Source organism: Xiphias gladius, chromosome 22 (genome assembly GCF_016859285.1).
Source record: "Xiphias gladius isolate SHS-SW01 ecotype Sanya breed wild chromosome 22, ASM1685928v1, whole genome shotgun sequence".
Classification (NCBI taxonomy): Eukaryota; Metazoa; Chordata; class Actinopteri; order Istiophoriformes; family Xiphiidae; genus Xiphias; species Xiphias gladius.
Genome location: NC_053421.1, coordinates 15,148,641 through 15,163,146, shown reverse-complemented (window position 1 = coordinate 15,163,146; position 14,506 = coordinate 15,148,641).

Below are 14,506 nucleotides of genomic sequence, written 5' to 3'. Positions count from 1 at the left end.
GAGGACAAGTCTTTTCTGATACTTGAGAAACTTAGGCAGTTCTTATAGGCTGCATGGCGTAAACTTTTTGGGGAGGGACAGGATTGGCCAAGAAGATGAATTACGTGAGGCAAGGGGTGGGAGCATCCAAGGAACACTCAGAAAGGCTCTTAATACAAAGTCAGAATTGGGAAAAGTAACTGGGCAACACTGCTATTTCACAATATTACACTATTATTTCTAAAGCAACCAAAATATAGCCTACATTCAACATGAATCATTATGAGTGCGGTAAGATTTTAAAAAATATCTTAATAATCTTGTCATTTTCTTTTGACTAATTTCACATAAGCAAGGGGTGATCGAAAAGTAAATTGTGTCTAAAAAACAGGCAAATATAATTTAAATCAGCATATTGAACAACCCTGCTCGTCCTGCAGGTCTGAGCGCAACTGTTACATATTTTTGATCACTTCATCCATTCATCGGCACCCAGATAAAATGCCTATTGTCTCGTCACATCCCTGCTGCTTTATGTTTGCTACAATTTCCAGCAAATGTATGAGCTGACACTTCTTTTTTAAGGCTAGTATTATGCAACCTTGGCACGTCTCTGTAGACCTAAGCCACATGGATTTTGGATTTATGTTTCCATCCAGTCTTATTCAAACCAAGTGAGATCAAAGGACTTTCATATAGGCAACATATGATCCCAATCTTACATTTTTGACACGCAGCCAGTACTGCAAAGTTTCAAACTTTTCCTTGGAGTAGCGCTGCATGCTCTAATTATACTCCCCACAAGAGGGCATGTGTTTTGTATACTATAATATACCACAGAATATACGTAAAATTGTGGGAAAATAAAGTTCGTGTTTCTTTTTTTATCCATAAAACAATGCAAGAAGTGATTATTCCCTGTTAGTTCCAGTCAGGGATGAGAAGAGGGAAGCTCTGTGTATAAGGCCCTCTGGTATTTACTAGGTTGGTGATACAATATCCATCTTGTTTAGTGGAGGATTACTCTGTTTAGGTTGAGATGGCTGTGGTCCACAGGAGCAGCATCTGGTTCAGGAAACAGGGGGGCAGTCAGGGTCAGAGGTCACAACACCAGTGAACATCCATTTACATCTTCGTGGAGGCCAGAGAGTGACGTATTGTTCCAGGGGAAACACAGGCTTGTTTAAGTGGGACTTGTGCTGTTTCTTTTTTAATCAAACTTTTCACATTTTAACTCAAGAGGTGGTCATGTTTTATTACGTTTTTCTCCGGCTCAAAAATGCATGCTCATTCATTTGTTTGGCTCTTCTGTGACGTAAACGTGAACTTTAATAACCTAAAGTTTGGAACTTCCACATATTTGTATATGCAGATGATGATACTGGCTGAAAAAAAACCTTCGAGACTCTTCAAGGTGAGTATACCTGTCTGGTGGCCCTGTCCATGGTGCTGATCTCAGCATCCATCACGCTCTACCTGCTGTACCTCTGTGCTGCAGGTATGCAGGTAGGTAGCCCCCCCCTTGTAGTTACTAGTTACTTTACAGATTATGATTTTACATACAAAACATATAATCAGTTTATAGATTGTGGTACGTTTTTACGGATTAAAACACCTAACAGTCAAGCAGTTAAAGTTAGCTCCATCTCAACCAACTACAACAGTAAAATACTGCTTACATGTCAATGCATCAATAATAATGATCCAGCAATAATAATAATAATAATATAACAGTACCAGGTGTTACTGTGCATCGTGAGTATTTTTACTTTTGATACTTTAAGTTCATTTGGTTGCTAATACTTTTGTACTAAAATAGCATTTTAGATGCAGGACTTTTGTAATTGAGTATTTTGATAGTGCTGTACTGTAATAGTACTTTTACTTGAATAAACGAGACGTGCAACAAAGGTCTCCTGTAAATTTCCATTTCTTTTAACATTTCTTTTACTTGTTCTTGTTAATTAGTGTTTTTCATGTTTTTCCCCTTGCTGTCTGACATTTGTGATTACATTTGATTGAATCTCACATTTTTTTCATATTCGGGAGGGATCTGTAGAAGCCCTTTGGCTTTCTCTCTCTCCTGCACATATAAATTGAACTGTTCCCAATCCAGCCAAAATTGAACCAGGGATGTTGCGATTTTACTGTCAGCGTCTCAGACCTCCTGGTCCACAAGGACACACCATCATTCCCAATTTGAAAACTAATAATGCAAAAGCTAGAATTTACACCCACTCTACATTTACATTTCTTGGCAGATTGCTCTGTGGAGTTCAGCACGTTGCTGCTGAAGTGACTCTGAGAAAACACAGCTGCTTCTCTCAAATATGATGTCATCACAGGACAACCTCTCCAGTGTTGATCTTTAATAAAGACAAAACCTTCATCAGTCAGTTGCAGAGCGTCAGGGCCTGAAAATTACAAGAACACGAATAAGAGATAAACAGCGTTGGTTGTTTTTCAGTGTGATTTACTGTATGATGCTGTCGACTTGGCCGGGAGCATTGGCAAATAACAGATGAAGAAAGCCTTTGTCCTTATCAATGAGCAGTGAGTGGGTGTTATGATAAAGTCAAGTGTATATTACTGACTCATGCAACTTGACACACCACTCATGAGTGACCCCAGAGCATCATTAACCACCCCTCCCAGAGGTCACATCAAGGCGGACACTACTCAGGCTCTCACTCACTAAGTCCTGAGCCAGATCCAGATCCACAGAGACCTGTCTATTTTCTCTGCTCCGGCCTTGGAAGGCAGTGTTTCTCTATCAGCCTACTCATATCTATTGAAATAACAAACCACAGTCCTCCACATGTACGAGGCTCCCACAGTTGACAGTGATATTCATGTTCACTCCATTAAAGTTAAACCGCAATGAGTCCAATGCCAGCTTGCCAAGATGGATCAACTGCACAGGATGAGAAAAGACAGGGGTGCGTTCTTCAAAGAGAAGTCCCAGATAGCCTCTAATCAACCCTTGGGACTAACAAGGTCAAGCGGCAGAGTTGGATGACAGCATTTTTCCTCAGCAAAAGCCTCAAAATGTCCCCTTCTGTAGAGAAATCCAGACATCGTATCAGTCTTTTTTTTTGCTGATAACGGCAGTCCAGTGGTGGCGAGAGAGGATTTGGGGTGTTGAACTGGGGGCTGAGGATGAAATCAGCCCTTTAAAAGCTGTCTGGACGCATAGGAGCCAGGACTCCTGAAGTTAGCTGTAAAAGAAAGCCTTTGAAAGCCACGTGCTTTGATGTTGCAGGTTCTAATCGTGGTTCAAGTTGGTATTCCTGTTGCAAAGCACAATATAACTTTGTCTGTGAAAATGCGCCAAAGCCTGCCCATTCCTAGAGTCTTATCTCGTAAAAAGTATTGATTTTTCTGGCAAGATAGGCAGATTTTGTGCATGAAGAGGGCCACATGAGTATCTACACGTGTCTGTGTGTAATAGATGCACCGTTAAATCTATCCATGTCATCCTAATGACTCTGGGGGCACTCTCGGGATATCAGACAGCTCTACCGCACAATGACACCTTATTAGCCACTAAGAACTAACAAACCTCCAGTATGTTTTCACAGCTTGGAAGCTCAGGGTGACGTGGGGTCTTTGGAGGAACTGGCATCCCAGCAGTATAATCTCTGTTTAGATCACACACACAGACACACACACACACACACACACACACACACACACACACACACACACACACACACACACACACACACACACACACACACACACACACACAAAACAAACACCAGCTTCCTCCAAGGCGTTGAGAAAGAGTTTCACTGGTCTACTTTTACTCACAAAACAACAACACAATAAATACTATGTAGTAAGAACAAACAAAAGTGTGGAGAATCACTGATTTCTGGGTTTAACCCTTGTAGGTTTCCTTATTTCCATCGATAGAGACCATAAGATGAACATTAACCCGTACATTTTGTGGTCTTGCCACGGCTGAAACTTAAACCTCAATATCACTGAGCCAGGGCGTCTGCTGTCTATGAAGCAAGCGCTGCCACCTTGCAGACCACACACACGTTCACCCAGGCTGCTGCAGCATGGAGACCGGTGCAGTGACCCATTCAACTAAAATATCTGTTCACAGAGTTACAGTAGCTTTACCATATTTTGGCCAGACTATAGGAGCTTGCCAGATGGTACTGTGAGTTTAGAGAATACTGTGTCTGTTTATATCTCATAAAGAAATACATCATTCATTAAGATTTTTTGATTGAATCTGTTTTAGAAATTTGTTTATTCAACTTTATTGTCATTTTGTTGTTTGTGGTGCTGTGCTTGTATCATTTTATTTCTTTGTCCACCCCATCTATACCCATGAGCGTAGATGAAACTGAATTCCAGTACATACGAAATAGACACCAAATATATCACATAGATGTACTTGTGTAATAAAGAGGTCTACATACACTAAAAGTTATGCTTAGACAGGAAACAGTGAACAATGGGAGCCATTTCTTCATATAACACATTGTACTTCAGTAAACCGTATTAAAGGGTCATTTGACCCGAGTCACAAAAAAACAACTCACAGCTAGTGGTATCTGTGCCGATAGTTTTGGTTTTACGTGCTGAAAACTGGACAATCTGTTACTGTGATTTCCATCGGCACTTTAGCACAATGGAATTTTGTTTGTGGTGTTCATAACACTGAAAAATAACATTTATGAAACTCAGCAGCAGCGCATTTTTCCAGAAACAATGCCCCAGTTGCTCTTGATAACCCATGGATCTTGCTGTCAACAGTTTTTTTTATTGGAATTATTTTCTGCTGACGAAATTGTCCCAGTCAAAAGTATATCAAAAAATAACACAGGCTACAAATCCTATATGGTTCTTCTGACGTGGATGTGAAAGCCATCAAGTAAAAGCTGAAATTCACTTTCACCTAATTGTTACTGCTTTTCAGTTTCAGATCGAATGTGCTGGAGAAGGGAGGCAACATAGCAAAAAATGTGTCACTTTCCTACTGCACTGAAGATAAATTGACCCTTTATGTGAATATGTGTTGTAGTATCATAGTGTAAAAGTCATGATATTAAATTACATGCATTCAAATAAACGATGCGAAACAAGGTTCCATGCAAAATAGAGCAGCACAGGTAACTCTTGTGGTGCTGCTCTAAAACTATTTCTTCTTACGAAACTCTTACTGTAAATGATGGCATCTGTGGAATGGAGGGAGTATTTTCATAAGAGAACACCAACATCTAAAAGTGCTTTGCGGATGCATGCTGGGTAACATCACAAACACAGGAAAAAAAAAGATGATTCTCATACACTCCTCTCATTTCCCCACAAGCTAGTTCTTTTATTGTTTCATATATTGAACATAACAGACAAGATGACTTGGCAAAGACCACCTTTGGCTGGAATGTCATCAGCTATGCTCTCATAATATGAAATAATAAAAGAAGAACTAACTGTTGCAAATGTAACAACAGTGTCTTTTATCTTTATCTATGGCTTAAAGCCCAGCAAAACAACCCCGGCAGAGTTAGAAAGCAGCATAACATCGACTTATGTAAGTGAAGAGCATAACGTCAGTAGTCCAGTGTAGTCTAACCACAAGTGCTGCGAGGAGTCCCACCACAGTCCCTGTTAATAAGGGAGAGGGGAGGTCAAACAGAGTGCTCCAGCTGCACGAGGATGAATAGCGTACAGGGGGACGATGGGCAGAGGTGTGGAGGCGGGGTGCGAGGACCTGGGGAGTAATCAGGATAGAGGAGGGTCTCCCATCCTTCGCCAAAAACAACAAAAGAGGAGCGTGGAGGCTCACATCGGCTGCTTATCTTTAGATAGATAGATATATAGATAGATAGATAGATAGATAGATAGATAGATAGCACAAAAACAAAGATTCATAGAAAAACGTGATGATTTAGAATTTTGCCGTTCCACATCCCCCATTTCAGTCTATTTAGGTAGCTTTCAACACAACATACAGCGTAATAAAATTCAAAGACACTCAAACAACCTTTTCAGGCAGTCATTTCTGAAGTATGTGAGGTAGTAACGACACTAAATGTCCTCTGAACCGCAGCTGTGTTCCCATCTCCCCCAGATTTCTGCTCACCTCTGCTCCTCCCAGTGTGTCAGTTAGAGGCGACCTCCTCCTCCTCCTGCAGTCAGACCAATCTGTCAGGACACAATAGGCTACCTCTCCAGCTATGTTGTTTTTGGAATGGGAACCCTTCAGCCCTGCTTGTTCTCCCTCTTGGTTGACAGAAATTAGCCAAGAAGACACTCTCCTTTGACGGATTTATCTCCTCTCCCCGATCTCGGCTGACTGTAGATTTCACTTACTTTTATTCATCAATGTGGCAGTTGTGTGATCATGACCACCCAGCTCTTTTCAAGATGGGAAGTCATTCAGCTTGATTATCACCTTCTGTGTTTCCAGCTAGAAGAGCGCAGGCATTTCAATAGCTTTTGGAGAGACTATAATTACTGTATATTTCAAGTCTTTCCTTTTATTCGGACAAACATACTGTTAACTTCACATCAGTATGAGAGCAAATAACCTCTCCATGGGGATGATCTACAGAGCTGTCAAGACAGAGCGAAGCTTGATTGCCTGAGCTTTATTCAGATACTCAGGTCTGTCAAAGACATTACTTGCTGTTGTGAAGTGTAGACACCTGCAGCTTATGGCTGTTCTCACCATCTGCTGGAGATTCTTGAAGTAATAGCTGGTAAAAGGAATAGGAATAGGTCTGTACCATAAGAAGGAGCAGCAGCGGTTTGGGTGAAAACTGCTGTATTATTTTGTACTTGACAGTGGTGCAAAGTAAAAGTACAATATTGAGGTACTTTTCTATATTTTGCTAGTTTATAATTCTAATCCACCTCATTTCAGTGGGAAGATTTACTTTTTATTCCACTATATTTTTATAAAACTATCAATACTGGTTACTAGTTAAAGAGTAAGATTTTACAAACACACACGCACACACACACACACACACACACACACACCAAAAAAAAACGACCCCTCACGCAAAAGCAGTGTGTAGTTGGGAACTTTTGTCAAGTGTCAGTCTATTACATTACAATGGGAATTATCACCTCAATGAACTCTGAACTGCAATAACCTATATGTATTAAAGGCGCAATGCAAATGGTGCTTGCTTGATTGATTGATTGATTAATGAGTTGTTAGCAGTTCCGCCAAAAGTGATTTCCCCCTCTGAACTTCTCAGATGGTTTCATTTAAAAATCTGTTTGAGGTCCAAAAGGTAAAATTATCCAATATATTACAACAAAGACAAAGATTGGAGAGATGTCCAAAACAATACAGTTTTGTGTAGCAGAACTATGCTTTTCTTCTTTCCTATATAAGCTATCATGTCATGACCACTCAGATTTATCTTGTGACCCTTTTAAGGGGTCCAAACCCAGTTTGAGAACCACTAAACTACCTAACTGTATATAAGTAATGTATAAGAGCAGCTACAATAGTGAAATGCTGCTGATGCATCAGTGTTAAAAATCTAATAATGTAATATATGATAATATATCACTCACAGGGGGCATTTTTCTGCAGAATGAGTACTTTTACTTGGAATTCATTTCAGTATATTTTGCTGGTAATACTTCGGGGATTTTGAATGCGCGCCTTCTACTCGTAGTGTCTTTTTACGTTGTACTATTAGTACTTGTACTTAAGTGAAGGATCTGAAAACGCATTCCACTGCTGGTATTCTAAGGGTATTCAGAGTTTTAGATACAGAAGCCAATAGTTTATAATGATTGCTCGTATGGTAAAAAGGCCTGGGATTCGAAGATGGAATCCATCCTGTTATTAGAGTTTTTTGTTTTGAGAATAACGAACTTTTTAAAGAAAAGAAAATGATTACTAGAGGCTCAGTAGTGAAGTGGTCATTATCAAAATGGTGTGCTGCAATCCTTAACATTCCCCTGTCTCATTCCCAGTCCTCCTCCATCTGGTTTTTAGATTGTTGTCGAACTGGGAGTGTCACGGTTGGTACATCAGACCTGTCAGCAGACACACTCTTTGCACCTCCCCCACACCATCTTGGTACACCTGACAAAACTTTTTGCTTCGAGATAGGATGTGATCACATCAACAAAAATAAACCCCTCCCCTTACACAAGGGGAACTGGAGAAAGACTTTGTCATCATTCCAATGAAGGCTAAGTAATCACAGTAAATATGGGGCTTTGTTGTGGTCTGAGATGCAGATGCAGATGTTTATCAAAAAATACGGGGTTTATTTGTGTCTTCTAATTTTTCCTTTATCACGGTGTTCTGCCATGAGGAAATTCAGTTTCTGTAAGGTTGGTTGATGGAAAAAGTGAGAGTGAGTGCAAAGTGAGGTGTCCAAAGATGTGGATGTGATTACTCACAAAGCCGCTCTGAATGCTGCCAAACACTTCAGGTTGTTTTTTTTCCCTGTGATTCATTTGGTAACAGAGCTTCCTCCTTCCCAGTGGTGGTCATGGGAAGAGGCTCCAAGCAGGCTGTTAGTCAGAAGAAAGGCATTGAACTCTGGGCAAAAATCGACACCTTGTAACATACACCACAAACATTTTCAGCTAAAACTGGGAACATACAAACCATTACAGGTTTACACACTACAACAATCTCTCTATTTTTGTGATATGGATTTGCACCTGAGAAGAAAACGTGACCTCCAGAATTCCTGACAACAATTTCGATCCCTGATTTTAATGTTTAGAAACCGACATCAGCTATATTATGCATTAGTATGTGTGTTAAAGTGTGCAAATGATAGCTCCCATTTTAAAAAAGCTGTTTCAGTGAAGAAAGGCAGCTTATTCATTGTAACTTCTGAACCTAAATCAAATCAATACATTTCTGGGTTCAAGCTACAATTTTGCTGTAGGTGTGTTGTTGTGGTTGTGTGACTGAGTTTCCTTCTCTCCAACTTTAGTGCAGGTTTTTTTGGTCTCAGGATTTAATCCTTTACTGAGTGACTAAAACATTAGTGATAAATGAAGTGAAGCCATCGAAACAGTAAACCCATGTTCTTCTAATTGCTGAACTTTCTCTGCTTTCACATCATCTATTACCAAATTATTAGTGTCCAATCTGAAAAGGCTGGCGGGTGGAGGGTGGAGGATGGTGGGGGACGGTGGGCTAGGAGACACCACCGCTACCTTCCCAGCTTGCATAAATCACCGTACTAATAAATTGAAAGCTAAATGACTTCTTGCCCTCAACATATATCATGGAGGCAAACCAAATGAAGCCTTATATACCCTAGAGGACAGAGGAATGCTTCTGTTCATAACAGTGATTTGTGGATGACTCCCAGGGCTGCTGGTTTCAGAAATCAGGGTGGACTCTCTTGCTTTCTTATAGCAGCATGGTTATGCATGTCAGACGTACTATATATCAGCATGTTGAAATTTTTTTTTAGGGAGAAATACTCAAGATAATCAGAAATGCTTGTACTTCTATTGTAATGTGTCCTTCACCTTTTAGACAAATAGACTTTTAATATCTACCAAATGCGTTTGACAGTTACAATTCCAGAAATTATAAACAACAGGTAAATAAAGCATTGTTCACGGTTTATTTATTTCTCTGTGGCAGGTTTACTGTGTATCTGTTGTTGTTTCGTGAGATTATTTCATTAACAGATGGACGACATGACGAGACTATATTATGTTATTATTCATTCATTTATTCAATAGGTTTTGTTTGGTAATAACACAGAAGAGTTGACACAAATGAACAAATATGGACAGGCACTGAAACCAGCCCATCATCAATACAATGGCGCCACCCACTGGATTAAAAGCATCAGGTTCTGTTACGCTTTGAGACTATTTCTGTTTTGGTACGCAGTGAAAACACAATATATTGCATTATAAATGCCAATTTCTAAGCGAAAACACAAAAAGTATCAATATGTAATTAATTTGTGCAGCTCTGATGACATTAAGACTTTAGAAATTAAGTTTTTCACAGCAGCCATTTGTAGCAACGGATTAAAATTACTGAGCCAGTTCATTTCAGTTGTATTACTGAGAAAACATTTGGGTCATTTTAGAAGAAAGAGAAAAACATAACTGTAATATGCAGGATAGTCAACATCTACTCACTTAGTGCATCATCCAAATTTCTGTGAGAAAAAATGCACAAATGGACAACGTTTTTCTTGGCTGTTACCTGGGATAAGAGCCAAATGAAACAGCAATTTCAGAACATTTTTCTCTCTCTTACAAAAAAATAAAAATCCTGTCAACCTCCCCTTAACCCCACCTGGATCACCACAGCAGACTGAGCAGATGAGACGATCTTTTGTTGCTGAGGTCTCACCCTGTCCGTCGTTCTGATGAAGAATAGGGTCTGCCCGGGGCAGTGCTTGAAATGCAATCTGTAGTGAGTATTTACCTTGAATGAAGAGGCCAAGAAACGAGGAAATATACATGAAGTATGCTATGCAAACATGGCCAATCTCTGTGCTTAGCGGAATATACTTGAGCTTGTACAAATCTGAGAACATTTTCAGTGTCACATTTTATTGTGCAAAGAATCCACATTGAAACAGATGGCACTGCAACATCTATTTTCTTCAATACAGTTAAGCATTCACACACTAAATGGCAGGACGTAGTGTCGATACGAGTTTGGCAGGAGTATCAGTGACAAGGGCTATTTTTATTAATTATTTAATTTAACACAACAGCAGTCTGGAGAGGCTTGACTGTGCTATTTTTTATTTTTGACCATGATGGTAAGATGAGTCATACTTCACTCTACTATCAACAAGTGGATAAGAAAAAAAAAAAAAAAAAGACGACTTCTTTAAGGCAAATTGTTGTGTTGGCTCTGTTGTGGTTTGGAGTAATTTTTCCTCCAAACCACAGAAAGGTTAAATAGTTCTCTCTTAATGGGAATTGAGTTATTCCGAATGACAGTGTCTATGATTACGGTGAACAAAGGCTAACTTAATAGTAAAGGAAAAAAAAAGAAAACTGTGATTTCAGAACAACTGAACACTGACAGTGCAAAAGATTCTGAAGCATTTTATACCACCAACATCAAAACACCTGATGGAGATTAATGGGAAGAATAGTTTTTCACATGCAGCATGCTGATGTTGTCTTGTTTCTTTTCTAAACAGATAACAACGGCTTTAGAAGAATTAGAAGAGAGTTATGTAATGTAACAGCCCTCCTTTTAATTTGGAGGACCTATTTTGCACTCAAAAAGCAGAGGGCCACGTGACTTTCTCTCTCCAAACCTTTGAGCTGAGCATTTCAGCATAGAGAGGTTTCTCTGTCAGGCTATTACAACCAGGTACAATGAGATCTGAAAAATCGGGACAGTATGAATATCCATAACACAGCTAGGATTATTTGTTAAAAATTATTGCAGAGTTATAAATATTTAAATTAAACACTAATAGTCATGGAAATCATTTTTCCCTCGGTATGAACAATCTTGAACAATGTTGTTTATCCTGCATATTTTAGTCAAGTTTCACGCTTAAATGAATTTTGAAAGATGTCAACACACTGCACAGCATTAAAGCTTAAAATGTTGGACAACATAAATGTCAGGACAAAGAATATCTCCTAAGACGCTGACAGGCTGCAATATTCAGAATAATTATGTTAGCCGAACTCTCACACTCTATCTGGTGCTATAAAAGGCTCCCAAAACAAAAGTGGTCACATTTCATTAGTCACAAAGTTTAATGCCTCACTGCATCTGAAAAATGGGGACCTAAAAAGGCAGTGTCCATTTTTAAATTGGATGCCTCAGACATTTTCCCCCCATTTCAACTTGATACTGTCAGTGCTTTATTCTGCATCTTGTTGTGGAAGCATCCTGCACAATATATAATTACCCTTTAACACGCCATTTTAACATCCCGTCAAAACGGTTTCTTGCCTTGTTTCCCGTGTTATTGTGAAATACTCAGCTCTCTTGACGTTCCAGTTCCTGCCCTCGTGTGTCTCCCGCCCACTCTTCATCACCCACACCTGTTCCCAATCAATTTACCTGCCCCTGGTGTGCCCTGTCAGTCCACCCCGTTTATATACGCATCCTCTTTCCTCTGTCTCTTGCCAGATTGTCTTTGTATCTCCTCGTGTGTGGATCGCTTTCCAGCATTTTCCTTCTGTTTGCCCTGATGGTTTGTTACTTTGTTGTTACTTGTTTTTTTTTATTTTGGATTTCGGCCTGTTTCTATGGAGGACCACAATGTCATGGAAATAGTTATAAAGCATTTCATTAATTAATAACTCATTGTACAATAAAAACATGCATAAATAAATTTGTTTACAAATGAATGAATTAATCTATGAATAAATACACTAAATTACAAAGTAATTCATTATTTGATATTTTAATGGGCAATAAGTAGAGTAGTTATAAAAAATTGGTTAGAAAACCAAGAACTGCAACCACCTCATACCTTGGCTATCTTTTCCAACACTGTCTAGGTGCCAAGAAGACCCTTTTAGGAACATAAGTGCATGTGCTTGCGCCAGGGCTTTCACTCTCTTACAATGTCCAACGCTGATATGTCAAGAATTTTAAGGGACATTGCCAGTGAAATGGAGCACTGGGCCACAGAGCGTTGCACCAGCGGAGACACCCTCGACTTCGGCACCTACCCTGATTGGCTCCTTCCCACATCCATGTCATTAGTCTGCATATGACATGCCTTGTGAAAGCCAATCAGAGATCTTGTTACATGGCTAATTTGCATTGTTATACCCCATTTTACCCGTGTAAGGCCCAAAGTGTCATGCAAAGGCTAAACGGAGAGGCTAAAAGGAGAAGCTAAATGACTAAGCAAATCAAATAGCTAAAAGGAAAAGCTGCGTGGAATGCAAATGGGAAAGGAAATTGCCCTTTTCAGTGCCTGATTAAAATCTGTATTCGTGATTCAAATTATGAAAACAGCTATTCATTTCTCCTTTTAAACTGCAAATTCAAATAGATTTTTAAATTCCATTATTTATTTATCAATTCATGAATGTATTTTTAAATGATGTACTCATTGACTGTTTTGTGTTGTTTTTGTAAATCTCTTTTTAGTTTTAACTATTTATTGATGGATTCATATATTTCATTTGTAAATTCTTTTTATGATTCCTTACATTACCCATTAAAATATTAAATAATGAATTACTTTATTATTTAGTCTATTTATAGATTAATCCATTAATTTTTATACAAATGTATTAAAGCCTATTTTTATTGTACAATTAGTTATTAATTAATGAAATGCTTTATTACTATTTCCGTGGCTCTTATGGGTTTCCATACGTTCCCTGCCTGCTATTGTTTGCCTGAGCTGGACAGACTACTCTTGTATGACCTCTAACTTTTTGAGTAAAAACAATGCTGTTTTGAACCTTCCACCGCCTCCTGCGAGTTTCTCTGCTTCTGAGTCTCAGTTTTCCCCAGAGCTGTTACAGCAATATTAACCGAACAGTTGTATCATTTTTAATGAGTGTTCCTCAATATTTGAAAAACAGAGCAACACTAGTCCTTTTGGCAAAATAAATCTGTGTAGATAATTTGTATTGTATTGTACAGATAAATAAATCTATATAATTTCAGCGACTTTTGGTGACTTTTAATGTTTCATACTGCAACTGAGTAAATTACATTATGGTCATAATCTTGGATGTTGACAGCCACAGCAACAGCGTTTAGTATTGATATTTAATCATTAATGTTTGGTTCCATAACTCACCGTTAGCTGTTTATCTATGATGAGTCATATGTTTGAGCCGAAGCATCAGTTAGATAATCTGACAGAGAATCCTTCAGCTAACAGTGAACCTTTGTCTTCTGTGTCCCCTAATAGAGGATGCGGTGAGTACAATGCTCACAGACCAGGGCTGTACATATGCCAGAGACAGTTTGCTAATAAATGCTTAAAACTTAGGTACATTCATTTTTGTTTCAGATATTTGTATGCTCTTTACACCTTGTAAAAAGTTTTGATTTGCTCAGTACCACAGCAGCTCTGTGCTATAACTAGAATGGCTCTATATTTCAAGAAAAATGTCATGTCCAATTAATTTCAAAATGTTTGCCACGATTGGGAAAATATGCTTTTCCAAGCACCAAGCCTACCACTAAATTATGAGGTACAGTTCCCTGATTTTTCTTTACTTACTGCCTGAGAAATGGCACAATTCTGCCTGTCTGGGAAGTTAAGGAGGTATTACAGGATAAAAGAAAAAAAGGCAATGACTACTTTGTCTTATCAGTCAGATGTTCATACAACCATTGTTATTTTAGTGAGGAAAAAGCCTTACGAGTAATGTGCAAATAATTTCTTGTTCGGCTTCTCACTAAACATTAGATCTAATGTTTCATATCACTGATTTTGGCTTTGATACTCCCGCTAAACTCCTTCATGCTACAAGTACAACCTTATACAATCACTCATGTTGGAGATTGAATCAGTCGACTCTGTTGCCTGATACCGTTTTCTTTATTTGATTTACTTTTTCCGAGGTGCTTTCAGTG